Below are 20628 nucleotides of genomic sequence, written 5' to 3' on the forward strand. Positions count from 1 at the left end.
CTTAAAAAGAGTGGATACATGTATATATGTATAACTGATTCACTTTGCTGTACACCTGAAACTAACACAACATTGTAAATCAACTATACTCCAATAAAAATAAAAATAAAAAAAAGATAGGCTCACACCTCTTCAAAGAACCTCATCTTTGCTAGTTGCCTCTTTAGTAACTAAAGTAAAAGATAGTAACTATAACTTAGAAAATAATCAGAAAAATTTAATATTCATTGGCCATGGTCCATCCCTTGTCAAGAAGCTTATGTTGTATATTAACACCCAACCTGGAAATTCATGATGTGATGAGTGCATGGACATGGCGTATGATAGAGGATGGTGTGTTGTGTGCACACAGAAAGTGCCACCTACTATCATCCACCATGATTTTACTGCAGGTAATATACATACCCCTACATTTCTAAGTCAAGAAGAATTTAGAATAAATGTAGGTACAAAGGGAAGTAACATCAAGCTCCTTCACTGAGCTGATTTGACTTAAAAATAGGGACACTAATTAGAAGTAATGTTGAGATGCAAGGGATGCTGTTTCCCAAGCCATTTATCCAGTATAAAGGAAGCTGGTGAAAATAAGATATCACCTAGTTGAATAGAAAACTGACCATTCACATAAAAAGGTGATCAGCTAGAGGGAAATACAAATGAAAATAGAAATTCAAAAGCAGGCATATGCACAGCTGAGATCCTGAAGTGATAAGGCCTGGAAATTGCAGACAGCTGAGTCTGAAGTGTTGACAGTAGAGACAGCTTTTTTCAAAAGGTACCTAACAAAGTGAGATTGAAACCCTAGGCTAAAGAAAGAGGGGAAAATAACATCCATTGACATCAGACATTGTCACTGTTTCTTTGTGACTCACGGGACATCTGTTTCTCATGACAAACCATTAGGCAAGTATTATGTACCCTTTGAAAGTACAGAAACGGCAAAGCATCAGAGCCAGGAGTTGAGCCTAAGCCAGTGTAAAGATGATGTTTAATAAACATTTAAGGGAGACTGTGGCATTCCTTCTGCTTATAAGAATGGCATTCAGATGAAGGGGTCTTTTGATTCATTAGACTCTGCTCCCTTAATGGCTATTCTCTGTACAATTTTACATTGTTGCAGTGTGCCCAGCCGAAGATGGGTAGACAAACATCTCTTTAGCAGATCACGCTGATGGCAGGTTCCACCGGGCAGCTGGACCAGCAGAACTCACTGGAGGCAGATGCTACCCAGATCCTATTCGGGGACCAGTCATTAGCTCTCAGCAGCAGATACCGCCCAGACCATTAGCTATACCCATTGAAATTTAGATTATCAGAAGAAAGCATACAAACCTTCCGGTTGTGACCTTTCAAAGATGGGAACGTGCGTTTGCACGTCCGACCACATAAGTTAGTTCAGGTGTCTGGCGTACATTGTCACGTGCGTGCATCCTCTACAAGTGGCTGTGCTTTCGGGTACTTTACTGTACAGGACTGTATAGAGTACAGTAGTACAGTATCTTTATTTCAAGCCCAGGATGGCCAGAAGCAAGCGTAAAAGCAGCGGTGATGTACCTGGTGCTACTGTACTCTTCAAGGTACTGTACTGTAAATTTTAAAAGTTCTTTATTTTGTGTGTTTGCTTTTTTATGTATTATTTGTGTGAAAAGTATTATAAACCTATTACAGTACAGTGCTATATAGCCGAATGTGTTAGTTGGGTACCTAGGCTGACTTTGTTGGACTTAACGAACGAGCTCTCAGAACAGAACTTGTTCCTATGTAGGGGACTTACTGTACTTAGAATAAATAGACAAAACTCTTATACCTTCACTCCATTGTATTGAATGTGATGGCTTAGATTTATAGAGATATGTCTCTCCACCTGCTTCAAACCTGAATGTGATGCTCCTTATCAAGGAAAACACTCCCCAGAGTCTGCACTGCACCCAGTGCCATTGATCCTTTAGTTGAACCAATATTCCATACAGAGAAAAAAGTTAGAATCCTGTAACTTAACAGTTGTTTCCTATCTGCTGGTGCTGCTGAACCATAGGGCACAAGGTAGTGCTCAGAGGAGGTAAGTGAATAATTTGAGGAAACTATTCCATCTGCCTTTATCTTCTTCCTAATTGGTTTTTTATTTGCCTTTAAATTTTAGTTGTCCTGATTTATGTGTATTTCACTGTATAATGTTCCTTAAATCCTTTGTGGAATAGGCTATAAAATAGAAATTCTTTAAAAATATATCATCCAATAATCCATATTTATGTAGAAACATGAAGGGTATGGAAGTGTGGTTATAGAGCAGTCTTTTTCTATAAATAACTAACCAACTTGTAAGATGAAAAGCATGTACTCAGCTTCAGCCTACTCCTGGTTACCTGGTTACTAGTGGTAAGATAGGGAAGATAATCCATTCTTGCTACTATCATGGAAGGCATTCTTAAAAAACTACTTAACAAAGCTTGAATTGGCTTTTCAACTTCTTTTTCTTTTACTTTGATCATCTGAGCATAAAGTGGAATTTGATTTGATTTTGTGCAAGATCAATAGAAGATGGCTCCCAAATGTTTGTGAAATTCTTATTGATTTTTCTGAAAAGCAAATACCATCCTGTTTAAAGTCATCATATGAGAATTGAAATATCTGTTCCTAGAGTAATTTAAAATCTCATTTAGTGTGACAGAACTTAGACATATACTTGTTTAATTTTCTTTCAATTAAGCCATTATATAATTGAATATCACCAGAAATATTGGATTATGTTACAGTTGAATAAATTGAAAGGGGTTATTTACCTTTTTGTTTAAAATCTAGAGAAAACCAATCCAAGTGAATTTCCCCATTGCTTTACTTTATTATTGAATATATGAGAAAATTATCCTGGCATGAAGAAGCATAAAAGCTTCTTCACAGAAAGAAATATTAAATTAATCTTTCTTTGACTGAATCCACTCATATTACCTATTACTGGCTTGGTGTCCTTGTTTGAAGTTCGGTCAACCATCATTTGCCATCTAATAATAAGGTTCTAGGAACATTTTTTATGCAAATGATTAAGTAAATTTTATGGGTGTCAAGTGAGTGGTCGTTGACTTTGGTGCTGGCCTGTGGAGGATGGGGGAGCCAACACAATAAGGATTCTTCTCTGCACAACCCAAGATGAATCACGGGACCATTCACGCCTCTCACAATCCTGCAGCCATCAGACCTATTGCCACTTTTCTGTGCCAGACCTTGTGCAAGGCATCAGGAACTCAAGAATGAAGATGCTTTGTTTCCCTTCTCAAATAGTTTATATGATTGGGCAGATAAAGGCACATGCAATATGACAAAGGATGCCATGGAGGTATGAGTCAATTATAACTGAAGCACAGAGACGATGTGTGGAAATAAGAATAAAAACGCTAGGGGAGTCTTCTCAGAGAACTACTTCGGCTGTGAGTTAAAGAATGGGGAAAATTTACTCTGGCTGATACAAGCAGAAGATGAATTCAGATGTGAAGAAGAGTGAAAATGATATGTCCAGGAAAGGATGCACAGTCAATACTGTTGGGCCATGTGGTTCTTATGAATTGTGTGAACCCTTGAAAGAGAGGTAGGGTGCCGATCAGAAGGCCTGGCCAGCCAGGCTAGTAACCTTCACTTTCACCTGTGGTCAGTAGGCAGCTACTGAAGTCTTAGAAACTAAAGAAGCAGCATCACCGGACAGTTCTAGCTGGGAAGAGGGAAATGGACTGCAGGCCCAAGCACATGACAGTCAATTAATCATGGCAATAGTTTCAACAAGAGATAATGAGAGATTGAAAATGATAGAAACAGGGAGAATATAGGTCATTTTAATTATGGTACTATTCTTCTAACACTGACAAAAGGCTTAAAAAAGGAGATTTTGAAAAAAAAAAGGAGATTTTGTTTTTCTAAAACTCATGTCCTTTATTGCACCACTGATATTTATAAATCAGTGACTAATGCTAGTTAGTATATGTCCACACTTAATATACCTTCAGAAAAATCACTGTAAGTTTATAAGGTTTTTGACCCTAGAGATGAATGAGACATTGATTTATTTTACCACATCATTAGTAGAGCTACTTTGAAAAACATCATAATTCATAGGAAATTTGTATGGCCATCACAAGGTTTCAGAGAATTGTTCAAGCACAAAATTAGTTTCCTTAGAGGAAAATCTTTAGTGTTAAGCTTAGAAAACTTTATGACTCAGCATCCTTGAAGGAAACAGATGGTATATCCAAAGGACTAACTGAAGAAAGTCTAATGAAGTGAGTACTTACAGAGATGGGAGCAGGTCCAGAGAACCAAGAATGGATAGAAGACCCCAAGGACTAGTGGCCATTGTGCTCTGCCCTGAGCAGCCAGGTGAGGGGGTGGTGTTACCAGGGCCATAGTTCATAAAGGAGGCATCTGAAGAGCCTGGCAGGGTGAAGGGCCGTAGACAGAGGTGTGAGCCACAGTCAAAACCTATTGGAGATGGGGATTGACGAATACACAGTCCCATGTGCAAAACAGACAACTAATGAGAACCTGCTGTACAACACAGGGAACTCTACTCAGTGCTCTGTGGTGACCTAAATGGGAAGGAAATCCAAAAAAGAGGGGATATATGTGTACATATACCTGATTCGGTTTGCTGCACAGCAGAAACTAACAGGACATTGTAAAGCACCTATACTCCAATTAAAAAAAAAAAAAAACCTATTAGAGGAAAGGAGAGAGCAGGGAAGACACCAGAACCTCTCCTTTCTCACGACTCTCCTGCTGGTGTATCCATGGTACAAAACAAACTGCAGGAATGAAGAGGGTAACAGAGTGTATGATGCCTCAGAAAAAGAGCCACCACCCAGGACACAGAACGTGGAGATTGGTGAAGATGGACAGGGCTGGGGAGGGATGGGCAAGAGATGAAGCCACCCTGAGAGGGTGGCCATTGGTACTTTTCAAATGGTCAACCTGGCCAGCTGAGCAGCCTGTTTTTCAGTTTTGCATTTTCCAGAATTCTTCAGGTGGTCGTCCCTTTGCCTTGCTCACACTCACAGACCTACTTTGCTCTCAAGATTCCTGCCTAGGCCTTACTTCTGTGCCAAGTACCCCCTGAGACCCACTTCTCACCAGTTATGGCTAACCCGCTCTCCTCTATGCTTTGTTTATGCTGTTTAATACATGGAAGTATGCTTTTGACATTCTTTATTGAAGCCTTAATGAATAAATACAATAAGTAAGAAAAATGAGCACAGGCCTTGATAAATTATCCTAAGAAAGAGAAACCTCAAAGGTGACTTTCTCAGGTTCAAAAAACCTGGGTATTAGATATGATCAAAGGGTTATTTAATCCTACTCAGTTTTGTCACTTTTGCCTTCCTTCCAAATCTCATCAGTCAATCAATTATCAACACACGGTGAACATGAGAGCTTTTCTTTGAGGTTGAACTAAAAGAATGTCTGTACCAAGGGGGCAGGAGAGGGGGAGCAGACATCTATAAACAGTCATTATTACATGAATTGCCAGTTGAAATAACATTTTGGTGCAATAAGAATTCCTGCTTCATAGGCTTCTAGGGCATTAACTTAGCCAGTTTTATAGAATTATAGACTTTTTCCCAAAACAAGTCATCTACTTATTATTCATAATCTTCAGAGCAGCACTTAATGTTTAATAGCCCTTAAAACACACTCAATGAAATCGTAGTACCTGTTTCCCCACTTTACTGGGAGACTCAAGGCTCCTGGCCAAGGCTCTCCTCAGACACTCAAGCATCTCACATTATTACTGGAGGCATAGCTATTTAATCAAGTGCAAAGGCACACAGCTCAGCCCCTGGAATTGAGGGTTATAAACAACAAATAATGAACCAAAAAAGCCAAACAAATCACCCTCAGATGTATAACCCTGGTGTTTTGTGAGGACACAGAAAAGGAGGAACTTTTGCTTGAGGGCTGAGTCCTGCTTCCTCAAATACTAACACTGTGGATCCTGAAGAAAGTAGTTTCAGAGACACATGTTCTGGGGACCTGGGACCCCAGGCAGGCTGCACTGAAAAACCAGGATGACTGTATGCTTAATCCAGGACATAATTTTTTGATGATGAAAATGGCTAAGGTATGCAAAACTTATATGTCAACTGTGATGGTTTATAAAGATTATTTATTACACTAGGTATATGAATCTATTACTAAAACATCTCAGCATTAATTTATTGATTAGACATATTTTGATGTAGGAAAACAATTATCACTGATTTTGAATATTTAATGATGAAGAGAAATAAAGAGAGGTCCAATTAATGTGCACAGATTTTGCATCATAAGCAGCACTGTTGCCGATTTCCTGCAGTTCCTCACACAGTTCTGACGTAGGCGCCAACTTCACAAGATTACCAAGTGTGCCAGGTGAGTCATAAGACTTGGAAGTTGAGAGCTGGGTACATCTCACCATCTTTTCCTTGCTGATTCAGTCCTTCACTTAATTACCCAAAGTTCTAGGAAACTTCCTCAGGGTCTTCTGCTTCCTTTTCTTCTCTTTCTGCACAAGAAATCGAGGACGCTTTCTTAAATCCATCCCCTGTCCTTTCTAACCATAATTTAGGTCGCCATGATACCTTGCCTAGACTATGTATTAACTTTCTGTTTTCCCTTCTATTTTTCTCCTTAAAATCACTTCTCCACTGAGAGATCACAGATACAAGACAACCAGTCTAAAGGGTCTAAGTTCCATGACCCCAAACTACCATTTCCAGCTGCTCCAAACTCTGCCTTCCCCCTCCTTTCCAAATCTCTTGCCATCTTTGGCTTGTGCTCTGTTGCCCACTAATATCACATGATGAGAGTGTCCAGAGAAAGTAAAAGCTTTTGTTAACACTCTTCCTGTAGTAACTGCTACTCACCCTCCAAGAGGCTCTGCTCCGCAAACTGGGTTACGTTGTCTGAGGGCTACATTCTGCTTCCTCTATAGTTACTCTCATGACAGTGAAATGAAATGGTCTCTTTGTGAATTTCTTCCCGTCAGTATACTGTGACCTGTTTTCAGTCATGGAAGATGCCTTTCTCATCATCCTTTTACCCCCAGTACCAAATACAATGTTGTAGACACACATGAAGCATCGTGCTTTGAAATGAAACTTATGGTCCTTGATCTTGCCTTTCCAAATATGCAAGAAGTATCCACAAATGTATAAGTGACTCACACTGCAATCCCTGTGATATCTAAACCCAGGGAGAGTCTACATTGCCATTTGGACTTTCCCATTTCCCCTCTATTACACTCACTTTGACACTGGACATGTTAATAAACTATACTCCTGCCACTTCCATAGATGTGGGACTGGGGGATTTCCAATCCACTGTGGACCTACTGAGCAATTTTCTGTGTTAATGTAGTTCTAGGTCGTCCTTGCTTCAACAATGGAGCTGATCACGACGCAGAATACATACTGCATGAATTGGATCTACCTTTATTTCTTTTAGTCATTAAATGTTCAAAAGTGGATGATAAATTTTCTCTACTTCAATATATTTCCCTGACATAAAAAGCACTAAAAAGGAATTAAAGTTTCATAAAATCTCTAATATGCACTGTACATATTTCCTTGTCAGACAAGCTGTTTTTAGTAAAGGCTTGTAGGATATTTGGTTTCAATCAGTGTAAATTTAAATAAATTCATTTCAATCCTCACTTTCCCTGCCAGCTGTAAGTCTGGGGAGACCTACAGAATTAATCTGATCTCATTCTCAATGTAAGATCAATGGGGAAGACATTTTATTGATATTAAACAGAAAATTACAATAGGTGGTTAAATTAAATCTCTGGGTTGGAAGATATAATAATAGAATTAAATCAAATTCTGTCACCTTAAATCAAGATATTTAAGTGTAAAGTCCTGTTGTCAAGGAAAGATAAATCTACCCCAAGGAAGATTTTTAATGTACTGTAAAAAAAAAAAAAAAAAAAAAGAGGGAGAGAGAATTTGCTGGTAAAGAGAAAGGGGAATTTTTGCACATGTGTAGCCAATGTCACCTCTAAATGTACATCATCACATTTACTTGATTCACAAGACATAGAGTGTTGACCCAAGTAGGTAATTTATTCTTCTGTTCATTTCACAGCAAAGACTGGGTGGTGTAGTACAAGAGATAATGATCATCAGCTTTCAGGTTTAAACCAAGTCATCTTCAGGATCCTCCCAGCTCTGACATTCTGAGATTGTAACTAACCACACCAGTACAAACATTGCAAACAATAACTCTGCTGTGGAATCACAGGACAAACTGAAAGTTGAAAGCAAAATCACAACCTGCAGATAAATCTGTACTACGATTTTCCAAGCAAATTAACCAAGCCAACCATGAACACATTAAGTTGAAACCCTTGGAGCAAAAGCTCATTTGCTGCCATATGTTTTAGATCAGACCACGTCAAAGAGATCTGACAATAACTTGAGATGGGTTAGTTCTAAAAATAAGTCCACTCACTATTCTAGTGTTTTTCCTGATTTATAAATCCTGATTTATAACTGGTGAGACTTTCTTGAGACTAACTCTGAGACTCAAAACCTAGGAGCACCTTTCCACAGCACCCCTCCCTTTGGGGGTGCCCTCATTTCTTACAGTGTGTGTGTTCTCTTCTGCCAAAACTAAGAAACCTAAATCTGTTGGAGTCTAGGTGTGTTCCTCATGGTCTTTGTTTAGGGAAGCATTGTAGTTTTTAAATCACAGGACTGTTATAAAGATTAAATAAGCTTGTGCACCTGATACAATGTGAGTTTTAATAGTGTCAGATATTGCTACTGGGCAGTTATCAGTGTATTAACTCTGAACTCCAAAGCCACCCGTCACTGCCCTGCTTTGTGGTATGGAGCTGGTCCCTGTCATTATTCCTCTTTGGTAGCTGGCACGATGCTGGCTCAATGGCTCGTGGGCAGGACTCCCTCTGTGTCACCCCCAACAGAAGTTTTTGCGCTCACCGGGCCCAAGGAAGCTTTACTGCTCCTTGGTCTTGCCCCACAGCCTATGGACAGGTCCAGCCAAGGCAGCCAGCTACCTTCTCCACCAGCTCTGGGTCACAGCCACACCCTTTCCGGCAAGGTCTAAATCCAGCCTTGGGGAGGGAACCCACCTCCACACCTGCTCCTTCCTCTGGGGCTCTCTTTCAGCCTTTGGGTTTCTTCAGAGTTCTCTTTTATTCCTTCCCTTCTTGGCAGGCAAGAAGCCTCCAGCAGGAATGCTAGAAAAGTAGCTGGAGGGCATTGTCATGGGGCCGTAGCAACCACCAAAGAGAAACGTTCCCAGTCAATAATTCTTTACGTTAAAATGTCCCTGTTTAAATGACTGATGTGTTTTCTGTCTCCCGAGTAAACCCTGAAAAATGCAGCTACTTGAATATTGCTTGTTCAAATGGAACCATATTTACATGGATTTACTTCCAGACTTCTTGATATCTCTTACTTTTTTTGGTCCCTCTGCTTGTCTGCACAAATCTCATCTTTCTTCCTAATAAAGGAATAGGTAGTCCTAATAAAGTAATAGATAGGTGATGTAAATAATAATATTAATAATAATAACAGCAGTACTTTTTTGTCAGACACTGTGCTAAATATATTTTCTTTAATTTCCACAATAGTCCTGTTAGTTAGATATTATTCTATATCCATATTATAAACAGAGATAGTGAAGCTTGGAGAAATTTAGTGTCTTGGCCAAGATCAAGCACCTAATAAGTGGCAGATTTAAGACAATGTAAACCATGGGTAATTATTCAAAATTAAACTATTATTATTTAGCTCACGCTGTTCTAATAGTGGTCACAATTTCACTTCCAGGTGATTTTTAAAACCTGTTATATTTCAAATAAATATTCCATAATTACTGAATTTATTCATTGCTCGTTGTATTTCAATGAGTATCACTGCTTAAATACACTGTTACAGTAATATTTGCTTTAGTAATTATTACAAAAAATGATAAACATTTCTCAAATGTGTGTGAAACTGTTTTGATTGACTTATGTAATGTCAGTGAGTGCAAATATTTTGCCCTGAGGACCCCAGCTACTAAATTTGGGTGACAGAAAGATCACTGACTACATTTTTAGTTCAATTTAATTAATTAAACTAGACTCTGTTCATTGAAATGATGAACTGTTTTTGGAAACGTAGTTCATAAGCTCATGTCTAGAGTATATTTAATCAATTTTAAAATGAACTGTTGCTGTTTGGGTAGACCAAATGAGTAAATCATTTTAAAATATAATTATACAGGGCTGCCATATAAATGGGAGGAATTGTGAGGTTACTAACCAGCAAATAGACGACAAATGCAATTAATTAGCTTTTATACAACGAAGGATACAGTTTAATTTCCATTAGATCCGGTAACGCAATAGGCCAGCTTACTCTCCTTCACAGGTTTAATTGAGAATAAATTCATATTCATGCATCATTTAGGAGAAGCTCTGAGATATGAACGAAAACAAGGGTCTGAAAAAGTAACGTCTGCCTCATCGGCATTTTCGGTAACTTTTTCCAAGTATAATTTGAGGTGGGTATCGCAGGGCTACGGTAGGTGTCCAATGACATTATGAGCACGTGAGTGTGTGTGTGTGAAAATAGAAAGCATTATGCAAATATAAACGCGCGGTAGTGGCAGGCTGCTGTAAACCTTCAATCTTGTGCATTTTTCCTACTGCCTCAATCTTATATTCATAACTTGCTTATTGTTGGTTTCAATTTTTCCTCAACATCTCCAGTTTTAATACGCTCCAAGATCTTTAGACCTCCTTATTTCTTCTATAAGTCTGAAGTCTACAATCTTTGTAGCTTATATAATAAACTAAAGTAGAAACACTGTAAATCCTCCATATGACAGAAAGAGATATATTACACTCAAGTTTACGACATTCACAATATCTCTATTTTGAATTTACATTTGGTAAATTTCACTTTTTAAGGTTTACAATTCTATGTTTTTAACAGCTTTATTAAGAGGTAATTGATAAGAAATTGCACATATGCAATGTGTATAATTTGATGAGTTTGGACATAGACAAATGCCTGGGGTACCAGGATCACAATTAAGATGACAGATGTCAAACACTTCCCAAAGTTTCCTTGTGTCCCCTTATTTTTTGATTTGTTTGTTTCGTGGTAAGAACACATAACAGGAGACAAGTGCGCGACACCATATTGTTTACTACAGGTTCTGTGTCACGCGGCAGACCTCTAGGACGTACTCATCTAGCATAGCTGAAAATTTACCCTCGTTGAATCACAACACCTGGTTTTCCCCACTCCCCAAGCCCTGGCAACTGCTACTGTATTCTCTGCTTCTATGAGTTTTACTAATTTAGATACCTTCTGTACGTGGAATCATGCAGCATTTGTGCTTTTGTCACTGGCTTGTCTCACAGAGCATAATGTCCTCTTGGTTCATCCATGTTGTCACAAACGGCAGGATTTTCTTTTTTTAAGGCTGAATAATATCCCATTACATGTATATACTACATTTTCTTTATCCATTAATCTCTTCAGGGACACCGGTTGCCTCTGTATCTTAGTTATCATGAATAATGCTGCAATGAACATGGGAGACCAGACATCTCCCGTATGCCTGGGATTGTATAACCACCATCAACATCATTATAGAGCATGGTTTCATTTCCACAAGAATTCCCTTTGTTCTGCCCCTTCCTAGTCAAACCCACCCCTCACCTTTACCTCCTGGCAATTACATCTGCTTTCTCTCTCTGTACTTGTGCATTTCCCAAAATGTCATGTAAATGAAATCACACCTATGTAGCCTTTTGGGTCTGACTACTTTCACTAAATATAGGGCAACTGATACTGACCACAAATTTCCAGGCATCAATAGAACATTACTTTTTATGTTTGAGTAGTGTTTTATTATATAGATTTATCAGACTTTATTCATCTGTTGATGAATATCTGAGTTATTTCTTGTTTGGGGCAGTTATGAGTAATGCTGCTATAGTCATTTTTGTGCTTTTGTGTGGACAGAATTTCTTAGTTTTCTAGTATAAATACTTGAGGAGGGAATTGCTGAGTCCAATGGTTAGTGTAAATTTAACTTTATAAGCATCTGCACACCTCTTGTAAAATGTGGGTTCACCATTTTGCATTCCCTCAAGCAATGAATGAGATTTCAAGTTGATACAAACCCTCAACAGCACTTGGAAATGTCAAAATTTTATTATTTCTAATAGATGAGAAGTGGTACTTATTGTTTTAATTTGCATTTCCCAAATAATAATGACACTAAACATCTTTTTACGTGATTATTCTCCAACTATGTATCTTCTTTGGTGAAGTGTCTTTTCAAATGTTTTACCCTTTCTTAGCTAGGTTGTTTGTCCACTTATCATTGCATTTTGAGAGCTTTTTGTATATTCTAGACACAAATGATTTGTTGAATATGGGAACTGTATACCTCCTCCTGGTCTGTAGCTTGTCTTTTTATTTTCTTAGCAACGTTTTTCCACAGTGCAATGGTTTTATTTTTTGTTTTTGGTTTTTTGGGGTTTTTTTTGCGGTACGTGGGCCTCTCACTGTTGTGGCCTCTCCCGTTGCGGAGCACAGGCTCCAGATGCACAGGCTCAGTGACCATGGTTCACGGGCCCAGCTGCTCCGTGGCATGTGGGATCTTCCCAGACTGGAGCACGAACCCGCATCCCCTGCATCGGCAGGCAGACTCTCAACCACTGTGCCACCAGGGAAGCCCCAATGGTTTTATTTTTGATACATCCAAACAATCACAGGTTTTCTTTTATAGTTCCTTTAAAGTGATGTCCTTTATCACGATAAGGGAATTCCCTTCTATTCTTAGTTTTCTGAGAATTTTTATTATGAATAAATGTTAAATTTTTTTTCTGAATTTTTTTTTCATCTATTGAAATTATCATGTATTTTCTAATATGGAATATTTTATTGACTTTTCAAATGTTGAACCAATCTTCCACTCCCAGTATAAATTCAAATTGGTAGTGATGGGGCTTCTTCATTTTATATATTGACTATTTGATTTGTTAATATATTGTTGAGAATTTTTGTGTCTAAATTTATAAAGCATATTTGTCTATAGTTTTCTTTTCATGCACTGCTTTTCTATGGTTTTGTCATCAAGATAATGCTAGCCTCATAAAATGAGTTGTGAGTTACTCCTATTTCCTGGAAGAGATTATATAGAATTTCTATTATTTTTTCCATTTATGTTTGGTAGACTTAACTGATGAAACCAGTTTGTCCTGGAGTTATCTCTTTCAGAAGATTTTTAACTACAAATTCAATTTCTTTGATAGATATAGTAGTATTTTGTTATCTGTTTCTTCTTGAATAAACTTTATGGTATTTATCTAATGAGTATTTTGTCCTTTTAATCTAAGTTGTCAAATTTTTGCATAGAGTTATTGGTACTATTCACTTATTATCCTTTTGATATCTTTGAGTTCTATGGTAATATCCTCTCTTTAATTTCCGGTATTGGTAATTCATGTCATATCTTTTATTCCATTATTGTTTGAAGTTTATCAATTTCACTGATTTTTCAAAAAAAGACCATTTGGTTTTATTGATTTTCTCTGTCAGTTTTATTTTTTCAATTTTATTGATTTGTACTCTAATATTTATTTTTTCAATTTCTTTGCTTTATTTTGCTCTCTCTTTTTTTAAGTTTCTCAAGGTGAAAGGTAAGATTATGAATTTGAGACCTATGCTAGTTTATAAGTTTAATGTTATAAATTTCCTCCTAAACATTGCTTTAGTTTTACCTCCCGAAAGTTCATGTTTTATTTTCATTTCAATTCAGTTCAAACTATTTTCTAATTTCCACTGAGACTTGTTTGACCCATGGATTATGTGGAAGTTTGCTGTTTAAGTTCGAAATATTTGGAAGATTTTCTAGTTATCATTGTGTTACTGATATCTAGTTAATTTTCATTATGTCAAAGAATATATATTTTCACATTTCAATTATTTTAAATTTAAGGTTTTGTTTAAGACTGAGGATATGTCTACATAAATATTCCACATGAACCTGAAACAGTCTGTCTTCTGCTGCTGTTGGGTAGAGCATTCTAAAACTATTAGTTTGGTTTAGTTGGTTCATGTTGTTTTTTAGGTCTTCTGCCAGCTTATTTTATCACTTAATGGAATACTTTCCATTTTTCCTTTCAGTTTTACCAGTTTTTGTTGTATGTGTCATATGCTGTTATAAGCTCTGTTATGAGGTGCATGTTTATGCAGGATTGTATTCTTCTTGGTGAACTGACTCTTATCATGTTTAATGTCCCTTGTTATCACTGATGCTTTTTCTTCTTCTGAAGTCTGATTTGTCTGATATTAATATACCCATCACAGCCTTCTATTGATCACTGTTTCCAAGGTTGATCTTTTTTTTTCTCTCTCCTTTTACTTTTTTATTGTATCTTTGATCCCAGTTAGTATCCAGCTGCAAGTCTGTAGTTACACATTCTGTAGTTACATTGTGGGTTCAGTGTTTAAAGTCTGAGCAGAGATATTCAAATCTGCTCTGTATGAGTTCTATCCAGAACACAGTCAGCTTCCTAGTTGTTGGTTTACCTCATAGTTCATTTCTCAATTTAACTTGGGTTGTTGTTTTAGGTTGATTCTATGCATCTGTACCCCAGAATGTCATACACAGCTCGACAGAATCTCTTTCTGGAGATCCCTCCCCTCTATAATTTCTTCAATTCTCCAGCACTCAGTAGCCTCTTTTTCTTGTCTACTCATTATAAACTATGGATTTGTCCATCCCCACACCCTCATCTTATCACACACTTCCTGAAACTGGGTCTACCTCTGGGCTAAAGCAGCAGGAGGACAGAAAGAAGTAAAAGGTAACAAAAATCCTCCTTCACTGATCAGAAAACAGAGGATTCTTTTCCCAGTCAATCTGGTCAGTAAGGAGGATTTTCCTCCCAGAGTTTTAGCTGTTTTAGCAACAGATACTGTCATTACCTCCACATAAAGGCATTTTGGGGATTGAGTCTTATTTAGTGGCTAGGCTAGGCAAAAACTAAAACAATGCACAATAAACAAAGAAACAAAGCAGAGAATGTCCCTCTCTCTCCATCCCTTAGGCAACCTGGTCCTCGAAACAGAAAGGGTTTATCTTGGAGATTTTCTGATCATGAGCATTGAACAGCCAGGGGTTTAAGCTGCCCTGAGTCTAAGCCAAGGGATTCAGGAGGAAAAACACACAAACACCACACGTACACACACATACACACCACATGCGCCCACACACATACATCACACAACCACACGAAACATACTGCCCTCCAATCATTGTCTTAGGTTTCCAACCAGGACTTTTGGTTACAGTCAGCAGAAAAGATAATGTAAAATATCCTTATTCCCTCCTTAGAAAAACCAAACCACTCTCTGTGTCCTTGACCTTGTTGCTTTTAAGACTGTGTATGATGCCCTTTACAGTTTATTTGACACTTCCTCCTGAAAGGTTTGGTTTTGGGGAGATACCACCACCAGCACAACCGTCCCCACCTTCAGCTTCATTGTACCCACAGGAATTGGTAGAGAGTCACACAGCAAAGAGCAGGGGCATTTTAATAAGCCCCAGACTAAAGTTCTCACCCAGATTCAAAGGCCTCATGCATTGGAATATCAGCCCACAGATGCCGCCCTTTCAATGCAACGGGAGCTGCCTAGGAGAGGAGGGATCCCTCACTGTGGCAGGTAAGTTGGGTCAGGAGACTGGTGCTTTATCCCAGAGAGTTTGAAGTGAAGAGCTAACCCTCCTGAATCTAGGCCTCGAGAAGTGTTTCTCTTTTGCTTTGTGTCTTGAATCTAAGCTTCAGGCAACTGAAGCTTTTGTGGGGTCCTTCCTCACTCACTAGGGTTTTATAAAGGGCTGCTTTTCAGTTGTTCCTGGCTTTCTATCAAATATTTCCTTCAGGCACCTAACAGGGAGGCAGAGGTCTCTAGAATGGTACCCCAGTTTCCTAACTCTGTTACCTATCTTCCACTTAATCATATGTCCTCTTTTAATGACTTCAGTGGTTGCTACAACTAAGTGCTGTTTTCCGCACTCTTCCTCACCACGCTAACAGACCCTTAGTCATGTCGGAGCTTCTGCATTGTCCCACAGCTGAGCAGAGCCCTTCTCTGCCCTGACCAGGAGTTGCAGTCTCTCTGTCCCATCAGGGAAACCATCAGCAGACTTTAACTCAAGTCACAGCCCCACTGAACTTGACTTTGCCATGTAAGCTTTTTGAGTTGTCACGCTCACATCTGTATAAGAAAAATAGTATTCTCTGTGTCACTGATTTGGGTAGGTGCAATGAGGAAATGTATATAAAAGCACCTAACACCCATAGTTGGTACCAAATTAATCCTCAAAGAAAGCTAATTGACCTTCTCTTCCTTAAAATCTACTTCTAGGTCAGGATTTTCCAGAGTGCTCTATACAACACCCATCCTGTGAAATGGTGTTTTGGGGGGCTAGGGTAGGGGAGGAGCCAAGAATTCCAGGGTCAAAAATGTCAGAGTTCTGATAAGTACCTTCACTTAAACTTGAAGACTCATGACTCATATTGACATACTGAGAGTTCTGAAGAGTCCTCAGGTAACAAGCGCAACCACTTTATTTATTCCTGGGAAGCCCATGCCAGTTCAGAGTTGCAACCTTTTTTCTCATTTGATTTCCCTTAATTTCTGGTGAAAGTATGTCGCAGGTTTTCCCTCTTGAGTCACCACTGGCAGTGCTGGGGTTCAGGCTTAGCACCCCTCCACTAACTCCCAGGGCACACGGCTTGCAAAAGCCGTCCCGAGCGACCCGTGGGAATATGTGTTTGCTTCTCCTCCACCAGCCTGTGCACAGGAGTCCTCCGGGGGCTCTGCAACTTCTGCCTTTGAGCCAGTCTGCCTGCTCACCCTTCCTACCCACTGTTAATCTCCACTAATCTGCAAGACGTTGTGATTAGCACAGTAATTATCATAGCGACAGGATGACAGCCCCAAAGCATCTGAGCTTTCAAGCGGTTTTTATGAAAATCTTGCCCAGAAAGATGACGAGAGAGATGAACGAGGAAAGGATTACTGGGCCTTCCCAAATGCCATCTGGCTCTGTTGAGTCATTCTGCAATTCTGATTGACTCCTTCTGGGTAACGAGGTTGTTCCTTCCTTTCCATTCTGGATCTGTGGGTGTTCTTACCCTACTTCTAAATTAAGCAAATATTCATTGAGTCCTATGTAAGGGACTGCAGAAGACAGAGAAAGAATAGCATTCTTTTGTCCTTCCAAAGTCAAATTTTAGCAGACATCACAGATTATAAGTAGGCATAGTCAAAGGATAGTTTTGATGAAGGTCTCATCAGGCCCACAGGAAACAGCTAGGAGGGCGAGGGAAAGATAGACCTTACTACTTCCTGGAGGTTTGTGAACAAACTTCTTAGAAAGAGTGCGATGTGACCAAGTTTAAAGGGAATTCTCTATTAGACTAATCACAGCAAGGGAATTTCCTGCTGGAGTTTCTCCAGCGTATAGCACAATGCTTGGGTCCATTGCAGATTCCTATAAAGTTTTGGGTTCTGTTATAAAATGCCCAGAATCTTGAAGATTAAGTTTGCTAACACGGAGGGCAGGGCAGAGAGAAAATCCCGAATAAAAGTATAGATACTGCAGTGTTCTGAGTGGCTTTAGGGGTCAGGTAAGACAGACCACTGGAGGAAAGTAGTAGAAGTCCCACTTTGCACACTCAAACTCTGTAAATATGGTTGAGACGTATAATCTCACTATACCCCTGTTTCCTCAATTAGAAGGTAGAGACAATAATATCAACTCGTGTAGTTGTTTGTAACCACAGTTCCCTGGATCCTGACCTCTGTGAAGATTATCCCATGTGTGGACATTCCGTTGATAAAATGTGGACATTCCAAAGATGTGGACATTTGGAGCTGGGCATTCACGCAGTTGATTCCAACTTTAGTCATCTGAAATGTAGTTGGGTTTTTTTGGTTTGTGGTGTTATGGTTTGTTTGTTTTCCTCATCTGTAAAAATGAAGATAATATTATTTTCTTCATGGGGGATTCTTTTGCTAATTAAATATGATGGTAAATGTGAGAGACTAGCAGGGAATAGAGTATTAGACCCTTAACAGAGCTCATTCCTTTCCGGCAAGATTTTCTTCCATGGCTGTCAGTTGAGGTGGCTGTTTCTTACTTTTCAGTGTAATGGGTTGTTTGAATTTGGATGGAAGTGAGTGAAAACTCTTCAAAATCAATTTTGCTCCAATCCTTGTTCCCCCAAATATTCATTTTTTACCAGTTACAAAACATGGGGCAGTTTAATCCATTTTATGAGATTCTGTTTCCTCACCTTAGGAAGAAATACGTAGTACCGAACTGTTAAAATTAGCAGATGACTGTTAAGCAAAGCTCCACGGCACCTTCTAGCACCCAGAGCAGAGGCAGGAGAATCGCCTTCCTGCTCTGTCCCACACATTCCTCGAGGAATACTTTCCATCAGGGCATTGCCTGCCTGTGAGCCTCAGTAAACTGAACTATATATATGGAGATACAGTTTCTCCCTGAATGTTTAACTGGGACAAAATGAATATCTCTTAATTAGTGTGAAAAAATAAATTGGAGCACTTGAAGAGGGCCTCTGAGGCCAAGCATCAGGACGACCAAATCTACCCCTGTGAACTCCATCCCAAGCGCCTGAGAAGCATAATATCACCAGTGAGGAGAAATCACGTCCTGTCCTTTTCTTTGATTTGCTAGAAGAGTTTCAAAATTACATTCTCACTTCACAGACGAGAATAATCTGAGACTATTTTTTAACATGAAAAAGATTATCTTAATTAAAAAAAGAGGGAAAGTATTCGGAATATATACCTCCGGTTAATTCATTCACGCAAGGTAGATGTGAACAAAGATTTTCAGAGATGTGGAAGAATTTTTCTCATGAGAACCAAATATAGGAGAAGTTTAAATAGAAAACTAGGCCATGAGCTCCTAATTAGGGGATGTTAAGTAAGAGTTCCAGAACCTAGGACTAACCTATTCAAATTCTGCGTTTGGGGAATGTGAAATTCAGCCCAGTTAGGACCATGGTCAGGACACAGCAAGGTGGCAGCCCGAGGAAGATGGGACCGGCTGCTTTACTCTGCAGCCTCTGTGCCAACTTGGACACTTGTTAATTAAACAGACCTTTGGGCCATCATGGCAGCCATAGGCTCTGCAGAAAGAAACCTGGTTATAAAATATGATTTTTTTTAATTTATAAGAAACACCAAAGGAATTCCATTTTTCAACAGTCCAAATTTTATCAAAAATTGGCTATGCTTTTGCTTGCTCCTGGCAAGTTCACAGCTGTAAGGCAAATCCCCAAATGATGCCCTTCCACTTCTCACCTTTGATGGAGTTAATCCAATTCCTGTTCATCCCTTCTACCGGTGGCTCAATTCCTGCCATTCTGACTCCCCCTCGTATGGCAAGATCCCTCTCTAGGACCTTCCTGCCACCTCTTGTCTGTTCCAACCGTCACGGGAGAAATATTTTATTACAGTTGCACATCTCGTTCCATTCCTACTCAAAGGCCTCCTTTGTCCATATCTTCAGGATAAGTATAAGATGCTCTGCTAACACGATGCAGCTTCAGCTCTTCAAGAGATACCCCTAACTCACATTCTAGCTGTTCTCAAGACATTTCTAATTTAACACATCACCACCAAAAAATAATCATTTCTAAATATCCTTTTTCAAGTCCTTCTGCCTCTCGCTTGCCTGGGAAGCCGTATGCAACTTTACCCCCTGGCAAATGTCTACCTGTGATTGGAAACCCATCTGAGGTGCAGGAGTGCTCCTTCAGGTCCTGGTCTTGGTTCAGCAGTCACACTGGACTGGAAGACACCTGAGCCCTTTCTAGAGCCTTCCACAAAGCCAGTGGCTGACACTTCTTGGCAGGTGAGGGACATGCTGGTATTTAATGAGGGAAGGCAGGAGGGGTAGATGGATCTACATTCTGACATTAGCAGGGGAAAGGCTGCAACACTGCTGACGATGCTGACATTAGACTAGCCTTTTTGCTCATTTTGGAAGAACCCTGGTTGTGTTGCATGAGTCTGATCTCTTCCACTGCAAGATTTTTCTAGAGATGCCTCATTTTAAAAGTGGGTTATTTAAAGATGCATCATTTTATTTCATGCCAAAAATAAAACATGAAATGGTCACTGGTCTGAAACCTTTACATTTAACTTCCAAAATATCTCAGGAGAAGGGAGTTCTGGAGTTCTCAGGGTTCCGGGTGTGTGTGTGTCTGTGTGTGTGTCTGTGTCTGTGTGTTTCATAACAAAATGTGCTAAGGACTTTCGATTGACACAGGCAAACAGTTCCCCCGAGGTTTATTAACAAGCCCTTGTGGAGTTGAAAGCTGCTCAGAATAAGTAAACGAACTGCTAGGAAATATTAAGTCAGTAAAAACCTCATTTATAAAACATATGCTTTATTCTAAATTCTGGTAAAATCTCATTTTTGCCAGGAAGCTTATGCTACTGTAAGAGCAAATACAAACCTTAAAATAAATTTTTAAAATTTTCCTAGTGAAAAGAGGGTAGAGGTCCCCCTGCTTTCTTCCTA

This window comes from Phocoena sinus, chromosome 9 (assembly GCF_008692025.1).
Source record: "Phocoena sinus isolate mPhoSin1 chromosome 9, mPhoSin1.pri, whole genome shotgun sequence".
Classification (NCBI taxonomy): Eukaryota; Metazoa; Chordata; class Mammalia; order Artiodactyla; family Phocoenidae; genus Phocoena; species Phocoena sinus.